The sequence below is a fragment of the Trematomus bernacchii genome, unplaced genomic scaffold (assembly GCF_902827165.1).
Source record: "Trematomus bernacchii unplaced genomic scaffold, fTreBer1.1, whole genome shotgun sequence".
NCBI lineage: Eukaryota > Metazoa > Chordata > Actinopteri > Perciformes > Nototheniidae > Trematomus > Trematomus bernacchii.
Genome location: NW_022987648.1, coordinates 40,396 through 48,609, shown reverse-complemented (window position 1 = coordinate 48,609; position 8,214 = coordinate 40,396). Strand labels below are relative to the sequence as shown.

Sequence of the window (8,214 nt, the reverse complement as noted above, 5' to 3'; positions counted from 1 at the left end):
TGTGGACCCCAAGGAACCTGTAGCTGCTGACTCTCTCCACCGTAGTCCCATTGATGGCGATGGGGGCGTGTCCCTCTCTCTGCTGCTTCCTGTAGTCCACAATCAGCTCCTTTGTTTTGCTGACGTTGAGATGGAGGTTGTTATCCTGGCACCAAGATGTCAGGTTTTCGACCTCTGTACGCCGTCTCGTCGCCATCGGTGATCAGGCCGATGACGGTCGTGTCGTCAGCAAACTTCATGAAATCTAAGACCATTTACATGTAAAACACAAAGTAAACATATCATTTTACTTTGCAAAAGCCCAAGTTTACATTAACTGTCCGATGTTTTGTAGAAAAAAAATCACAAATATATACAATATATTATTGAAAATAATATACATCACAAAAATAAAAACAATAAATAAAATATATTTTAAGTAATAATAAAGCAGAATAGACCGGCAATGAAACATTTCAACATTTAACAATAGCCAACATTTTGTTCAAAAGATAACGATTATAAACACTAAAGGAATCTACCAGTTATGTGCGTGCGTGTGTACATGACTGTGTTTCAACTCTCCATTCAAAGTCAGCGACGTTTGTAATTAATTAATGCACCTTTATCTTTATCGAGTGCTGTTTGTGTTTGTATTCCTTCCTCTCCACTCTAGTCCCATTGTCCGGATTGATCTTGAATAGGCACCTGTTAAGACAGAAGTACACTTACATTTAGTGTTTAATTACACATTCTGTGGATGATACAGCCATTAATTGTCTTTACAGTTATACAGCTTGAAGTCAAAGGGCAATGCTACTCTTAAATGTACTTTTCATTAACTGTTATCATCATATCTGTGCATTTAAAAGCATTGGTTTGAATAGTTTTGTTATATAAAGTCGTCACTTGGCATCACTATCACACTGGACAGTATCGCAGCAGGTCTGTAAACAGGAGCAAGCGGTCACTTGAAGATCATTTGAATGTGGGTAGCTACGAGTCCCATCTTGAGAGGTTAGTGTGTATCTGGGGCAGATGAGGTGCGTGTCAGTAGCAGAGTGAGCGGTGTAAAAGCATCGTAGTTAACCGAAAGAAGTTTTAATGTGTTTGTTCACTGCATTAATACCAGGTTTTCTTTTGTTGTCCACAAAGGGCCCTCTTTCCGTCATTTTCATTGAGCTGAAGTAAACATACCACCGATTGGCTAAGAGTGAGTTTGGGCTTTTAGGGAGGAGCCAAAGCACACCACTGCAAAGGAAAGGGGTACGCTGAATTTACAACCCAAGACAAAACGAGAGCATAATGCGAAACAGAATGCAGCACAATAATCTTTTTATCTCGATTATCTTGTATTGTCAGGAGCACTTATCGTGTGTCAGAAATGTGCACAATCCTCTACTCTGTGGTTTAAGATGGAATTACTTAATAATTACAATTCAAGTCTTACCTCTGCAAGAACTCCAGGGTAGCTCCCAGTTCTGAGCGATAACTGATGTTGAGGCAGTAATATGCTGCAAACATCAGCATCAGGGCGTCAACAACATTCAGGACACTGTCACTGACGATGGTCTGGTCCTCTGCTATCATGTACTGTCCAGCTGTCAGGGGAGAACTCCCTTAAGGTACACAACAGGAAAAAGTCACAAAACATTTATAAATCCAAAGAATATTTTGTGCAGATTGTTTTTTTTTTTTACTGGTGATCACATGGCCAATTGTATTTTAGGAATGATCAGCTCCTGCAGCTTTCTTTTCTTTCTTAAGTGTTTCCTAATGTTAACAGTGTAGAACATGTCACATCATAAAGGGATAGTTTGGGTGTTTAAAGTGGGGTTTTATAAAGGTACTTATCCATAGTCAGTGTATTACCTAGAGTAGATGATGGCCGGCAGGGGCGGACTGGGAAACGGTGGACCTCTGTCGCCTGTCAGCTTAACTTCAATGATGCCGTTTAAAAACAGCAAACCGACCCGGCCATTCGGTGATTCTACAGATGGTCAGTCCGCCCCTGCCGGTACCGAAGTGGGCCGAGTGGCCCGACCGGCCCATCGGGATTCGCCCCGAACGTCCCGATGGCCAGTCCGCCACTGATGGCCGGGATGCCCCGAGCAACCACCTGGAAGCAAAGCAATGTACTGCTCTGGACAGGGTCAGCAGAAAAACATATTTTAGCCACCTCTTGATGATTTCCATATCCTTTCACTGTTTGCATAGCAATACCATATAGGACATTGAGAATTGATAACACTTGTAATATGGCAAGAAATCTTACTTGAGGATCTCTAGCTGCTGTTTATTCTTGGTAGGTTGCAATTACTGGTACTGCAGCTACAGTAACAGCTGAGGGGAAAAAAAAGAGACACAAGTTTGCACATGCTTAAGCAAAAATAACTTAAATAACACAGCAGCAGCTTTAAGTACAGTAATACCACTCAGAGTTCCCGTTATGACCGGTAAAATATGCTGAAGACCGGCAAATCGAAATCTCTCCGGTCAAAATAATTTCCCTTTAGCACAATACCGCATCAGTTGCGCCACTTATGTGACAGACAAGAATAGTATGTGACAGACAAGAATAGTCAATTCTAATGTCTAACATTTAATGTGGAGAAAGAGTGTCCTGTATGGGTTGATTGTGCGTTGATCTGTTGGCAATGTCTCGGGGTTCCGGTGGGCATGTAAACAAATGCATAATGCTGCGCTATACTTTGCGGCCTCACCCGGTTGCATAGGGACGCTTATTGTTTAGGTGTCTTTTAATAAGCAGGTAGTCATATCATTAGCTAGAACCAGCTAGATCTGATCGATATGGACATAAACGCGAGTGAAGTCTAATCTGACCGTAGCAAGAGATCAGCTGCTGCTGACGAGTCGACACCCAGCTCTGCATGATCATCTGCAGCGGTGAGCGGAACAAAACACACACTTCAGGTTAGAATATCACGTAGCTATTTTAATTACCTCTCAAATTACCTAAACTAGTTATAGATATGTTTAGTTTTACTGGGTTGCTCAACTGAGCGCTCTCTCTCCCTCAGGAGAGGGAGAGAGAGCGCTCAGTTTATTATTCCCGTGTTATAAATTACTGTACACTTTTGAATAATGTAGTTAATCTACTAGAATTAGTTTGTTTAATATCAAATCATATCAATTTGTTTAAAAGCTCAATAAATAAGAAGACCTTTGACCGGCACTTTTCTCATTTTGTCCGGAAGATTTAAACTTTAACGGACATGTTGACCGGCAAAAAAATATTCTAACGGGAACTCTGTCACTTCAAGTATAAGACCTGAGTACTTCTACTCTTATTCAAGTACAAGATCAGAGAACTTCTCCCACCTCTGATTATAGCCTTAACATAGGATTTAAAAGATATGGATAATGTGCATTGTGTGTAACATTATGCCCACAAAAAAAATCGATTATAAAACTAAGGATTGAGCTAACATTAGGAGTTAGTGACAATGTATGCTAGTGAGCTAGCTAAACTATTTATTAAATAATATTGCGAAAAAGTAACTCTGAAACATTCACTGCACATCAGCTCAGCCACTCGAGCACCATTACAAAATAAAAAAGTAACACCCTGCATAATGACGGCATAGAACAGCTCAATTTCAAAGCATGGTAGCTAGCTGCTACCGGTTAGCTAACATTACTTTGTTTTCGGTCGTTAAACAAAATATATACCATAGCTAGGACTTTGACGTGTGCAATGTTTTAAGTCTTGAGTGTTTTGAATCCGTTGATAAATAGTTTTTACCGTTACCTCTGAAAGTGCTTATTCCTCTCCTCTGGGCGAGCCACGTGCAGTGCTCTTCACCTCCTGCGTGCTAACTGAGTGGTCTCTGTAGTATCAGTGCCTCAAAGCATGATGGGTAAGTGCAGCAGAAGTCTCGTCTCTGATTGGCTGCAAATCGATTGCCCTGAAAATCCTTTGATGAACATCCAATCCTTGTATTATTTTAAGAATTGGTAACGCCACACCATAAAGATTAATTTAAAAGTAAAAAAATGGGGTGCAAACTATTTACATTGCAATTATAATTGTTTAATTCTTTGGATTTTATTTTCTTAATTTACAAAATGACAATGTAACTAGTTGATAAATAATAAAACAAACACTGAAGGCCTTCCAAAGACACAAGCAAAATATGTTATAAGACTTCTTTATTGTCAGTTTATTCTTTTAAATTGAGAATAGAGAACACTGATAACTAATGTTGGTGCACATTTATATAAGTTTGATTATGATCAGGAATATCCCATCTGTACTTTGCAGTCCTGTCCCAAGTACAAGTTAAGTAGGTATTAATCAACGTGTACATATCATTTTTAGTCATGCATAGTACTGCCTTCCTGTTTGCTTTATTTTTGAGAAACCTATTCTGCACCTACCTGGGTTTTAAGAGAGTCCAATACCCCATGAGACTGTTCAGTCTCATAAAACATGCTCAATTTACTTTTTGAAAAAACAAGCTCACAATAAAGTCAGATGGGAGATCTACAGAAGCAAAGTGTGATAGACAAAGATGCATTCCTATATTAAACAAACAGAAAATAAATCTTTGTTGTTCCACGAGGCAGTTGTAGCCATAGCAAATGGATTAACAAGTGAATTTATGTACTTAACCTTCAACTACCTGCTGCCTGAAATCCCTGTGACATCACTGTAGATTGTTGTAACCAACTAGCTGTGTGGGACATTATCACAATACATATTTAAGTTAATTGACTTGGATTGTAAATGTATTTCGCTGTAGCTACTAGCTTTGTCAACATGCTTTGGTGAAGGCCTATTCTTTCAATGTGATGCATTGAATAGTTGGATATTATTAGACGTCTAAAAGGACAACATTGTTCGTTTTACTGTAATTGCAATGCTAATACCAATTTAGCATAGTGGTAGCACTAACTGCTAACACGGTTTTGATATTCAGAGTCTGGCTGTTAGTGCATGTTCAATGTTATGGGCTAAATTGTACATGCTAGTGTGATAAGGCCTAGGGGAAGATGCTAATGTTATTTAACTTCTAGATCCTTTCATTTTTTACTTAGAGTGAAACTCAAAATGTTTTTTGCATACTGTGCGCCAATCACTCTGTGTTTTAAATATTGAGTCACACATTTTAGATCATTGATACATTTCTAAAAGCTACTTTCCTAACAAACATGGTGCAGTTGTAGCAATCGCTACGAGAATGCACTCTGTGAAGCTAAATGATGTCAGAAATGTACACAGCTTTTTCTTGTGTTGAAACAGATCAGCAGGTCAATGTTACTTGGGTTGTGAACGCACAACAGTTGGTTGTTTGTTAGTAGAGTTGCTTTACTGTAATCGCAATGCTAATACCAATTTAGCATAGTGGTAGCACTAACTGCTAACAAGGTTTTGATATTCAGAGTAGGCTGGCTGTAAGTGCTTGCTAGCATGTTCAATGTTATGGGCTTATGCTAGTGTGATAAGGCCTAGGGGAAGATGCTAATGTTATTTAACTTCTAGATCCTTTCATTTTTCGCTTACAGTGAAACTCAATATGTTTTTTGCATACTGTCTGCCAATCACCGTTAGCTGCACAAGTGACTTTGCGGTAGCTTCGCGTCTCTGATCATCTGAAAAGCTAAATGATGTCAGAAATTGGCACAACTTTTTTTTGTGTGGAAAGAGATCAGCAGGTCAATGTTACTTGGGCTGTGAACGCACCGAACACCAAAACTGCTCCCTGGCGCCGGCTATCTGGCAGCCTCTCTGCGATCCCCTCTCCTATCCGCATGTGGTTGTGTTTGTGTATGTATATGCTCTGTGTGTTTGTGCATGTACAGTATATCCTCCCTGTGTGTGTAATGTGTTTAAACACAACAGAGTGGGGGAAGACATTTCCCTCTGAGTGATGAATACATGATATCTTCTTCTTCTTCTTCTTCTTCTACTTAGAAATCATAAGTGAATGGTCACATTAGGTTTGCCTGCAGTGAATGCTGACAGCTATGAGCTAGTTTATAGATGTATCATGGCATAGCCAAATGTCTCCTATATAACCCACAGGCTGTTACTGGTGGGTTATAGTATCATTTTATATCTGAATTGTGCTCTGGTAGGAATTCGCACCCAACATGCTAACAGTCAAGTTTTTTTTTAACTCTATGGTTTTACACAGTTTTTATAACATGAAATTCACATATTTAACAATTAAATCTTCAAATTAATACAAATGTAGCAATAAAGTGAAAGTCAAAATGTGTTAATGTAGTTTTTTTTTACTATAATAGGATAGTCAATACCTGTGTTTTTTCAGTTTATCAATGTAAAGTAGTGGTTAAATTAAGCAAAATTACTAAATATTTCTTTCTTCACTCATATATTTTCTTGCAATTATACATTTTTTAAATGAGTATTAACAGTATTTGTTATGTATTTGACAGTTATATATAGCCATAACAAAAGTATTTTTTAGTAAAATTACAGAAAATGCAGCTAATTTTGCCAACAGAAAATCATTTATTTTTACGGTTAGTTTTGTTAAATTCGCATTTAAAAACTGCTAAAAAACAGATAAATAATGTATTCCATTTCTACAGTTTTTTTTTGTTAAAATACATGACACATTTCAATAAACCGTTTATTCTTTTTGGGGAAAAACTGTAAAAAAACATTTTTTTTTACAGTGTAGGTAAAATAAGATATGAATGAACAACAAAAAATAAAATAAGTTACATTTATTTGTTATTGGCTATGGGTTATTGGTTATGTTCATATACTTATTTGATTATTAAAATGTAAACCGCTCTTTTTCATATGGGTGTTTAGAGTTGTACCCCCTAGATCTAGTCTCTAGTCATTCTGCTCAAAGTGTACCAGATTGAAGCATTTTACTTTAAAATGTTAAAACAAATCTTTCCGGGGGGGGCATACCCCCGGACCCCCCTAGAGGATGTGACGTCCACCCGCCAATTAAAACATGTTCATACAATAATGAATACATTTTAAACCTTTTTGATGTATATAACCAATATGTCAATACGTTTCAGTTTTTGTAGTGTATTGGTCTTTTGTAGAGATTTTTCATTTATTCTTTATATATTCTATTGTGTATTGCTTGCAGGGGGGGGGGGGACCAAATCATAATCTCGCCTAGGGCACCAAAATGTCTAGGGCCGGCCCTGCATGGTTTTATGTGGTCTAGATGCGAAAAAAGCACTGAAATCTCCCTTTTTAAAATGTTCACTAATAGAATTAAGGTTTCACAAATCTCAAACTGTGTTATAAAGAATCTTTAGACTCTCTGGGATAATCCAGTCCAAATAAATCGGCTGTGCAGCGATTTAAGAGGTTCAAACACGGAGGATTGTTCGCTCAGCGCTGTAAATTAAATTTCCCTTAACTTTCCCCTTAACTGGGCTGAGAGATCGCCGTGACTTCCGTAAATATTAGTCTTGGCAAATATGGAGAGGTTGTTTATTTTCATACGGACCTATCGTTACCCTGATTTTAAGATATGTCTAGTGTTTCTGCTTTATTCATTTCATGAGCACCGCTTATAAAATGTCCCACAATCACTTCCTCTACTTTTGTGTCTCGAGTGCCGGTGTTCTCACACTCGCACCAACAAAAACACGCACACAAAGCGGAACAAAGCAGAAACAGAAACATGTATTTTTCTAGGCAAAACACAAACTGACTGACTTCCCACGGACAATATTTTAACAGTAGGCACTAAATACCCGACTGATACCTCACGTCTTCGAGACGTTGCTAAAAACATTGCAGGAGAATGCTCTCCCTCACAGAGCTGAACTGACCAATCAGAATCTGGGTCCCGCCTGCTTCATTTGCATATGGCTGACTAGTTAACGTGTTGGCCATATGAACGACAACTAGTTAACTAGTGGATACATATTGCAGCTTACACGTTAACTAGTGAAGGCAAAATGTGCACTAGTCGCACTAGTTGAAGCGTCTTTTGGTCTTACAAGCTGACTAGTGAGGCTCAAAATGTGCACTAGTTAACTAGTGAGGTCCAAATTGTCCACTAGTTGCACTAGTACAATTGTTTGTACCTTACTAGTTAACTAGTTACACACACTTTATCTCACTAGTTAACTAGTGAAGCCTTAGAGGAGTCACTAGTAAACTAGTGACTCAGATGTTTTTTTACTAGTTAACTAGTGGAGGGCTTTTTTTCTCACTAGTCAGGTTCTGTTATGAACATGTTAGACTTTGACCGTACATGT

The 8,214-nt window shown here is 38.3% G+C and overlaps 1 long non-coding RNA gene across 1 annotated transcript; it reads right to left on the bottom strand.

Annotated features, from left to right (window-relative positions):
- Positions 1-208: 208 nt before the first annotated feature.
- LOC117485968 lies at positions 209-1,555 on the bottom strand. Its single transcript, XR_004556254.1, has 3 exons — positions 1,430-1,555; positions 603-687; positions 209-244 (listed from the first exon to the last, which is right to left on the bottom strand). It is a non-coding gene; the product is annotated as an uncharacterized LOC117485968 (long non-coding RNA).
- Positions 1,556-8,214: the final 6,659 nt, after the last annotated feature.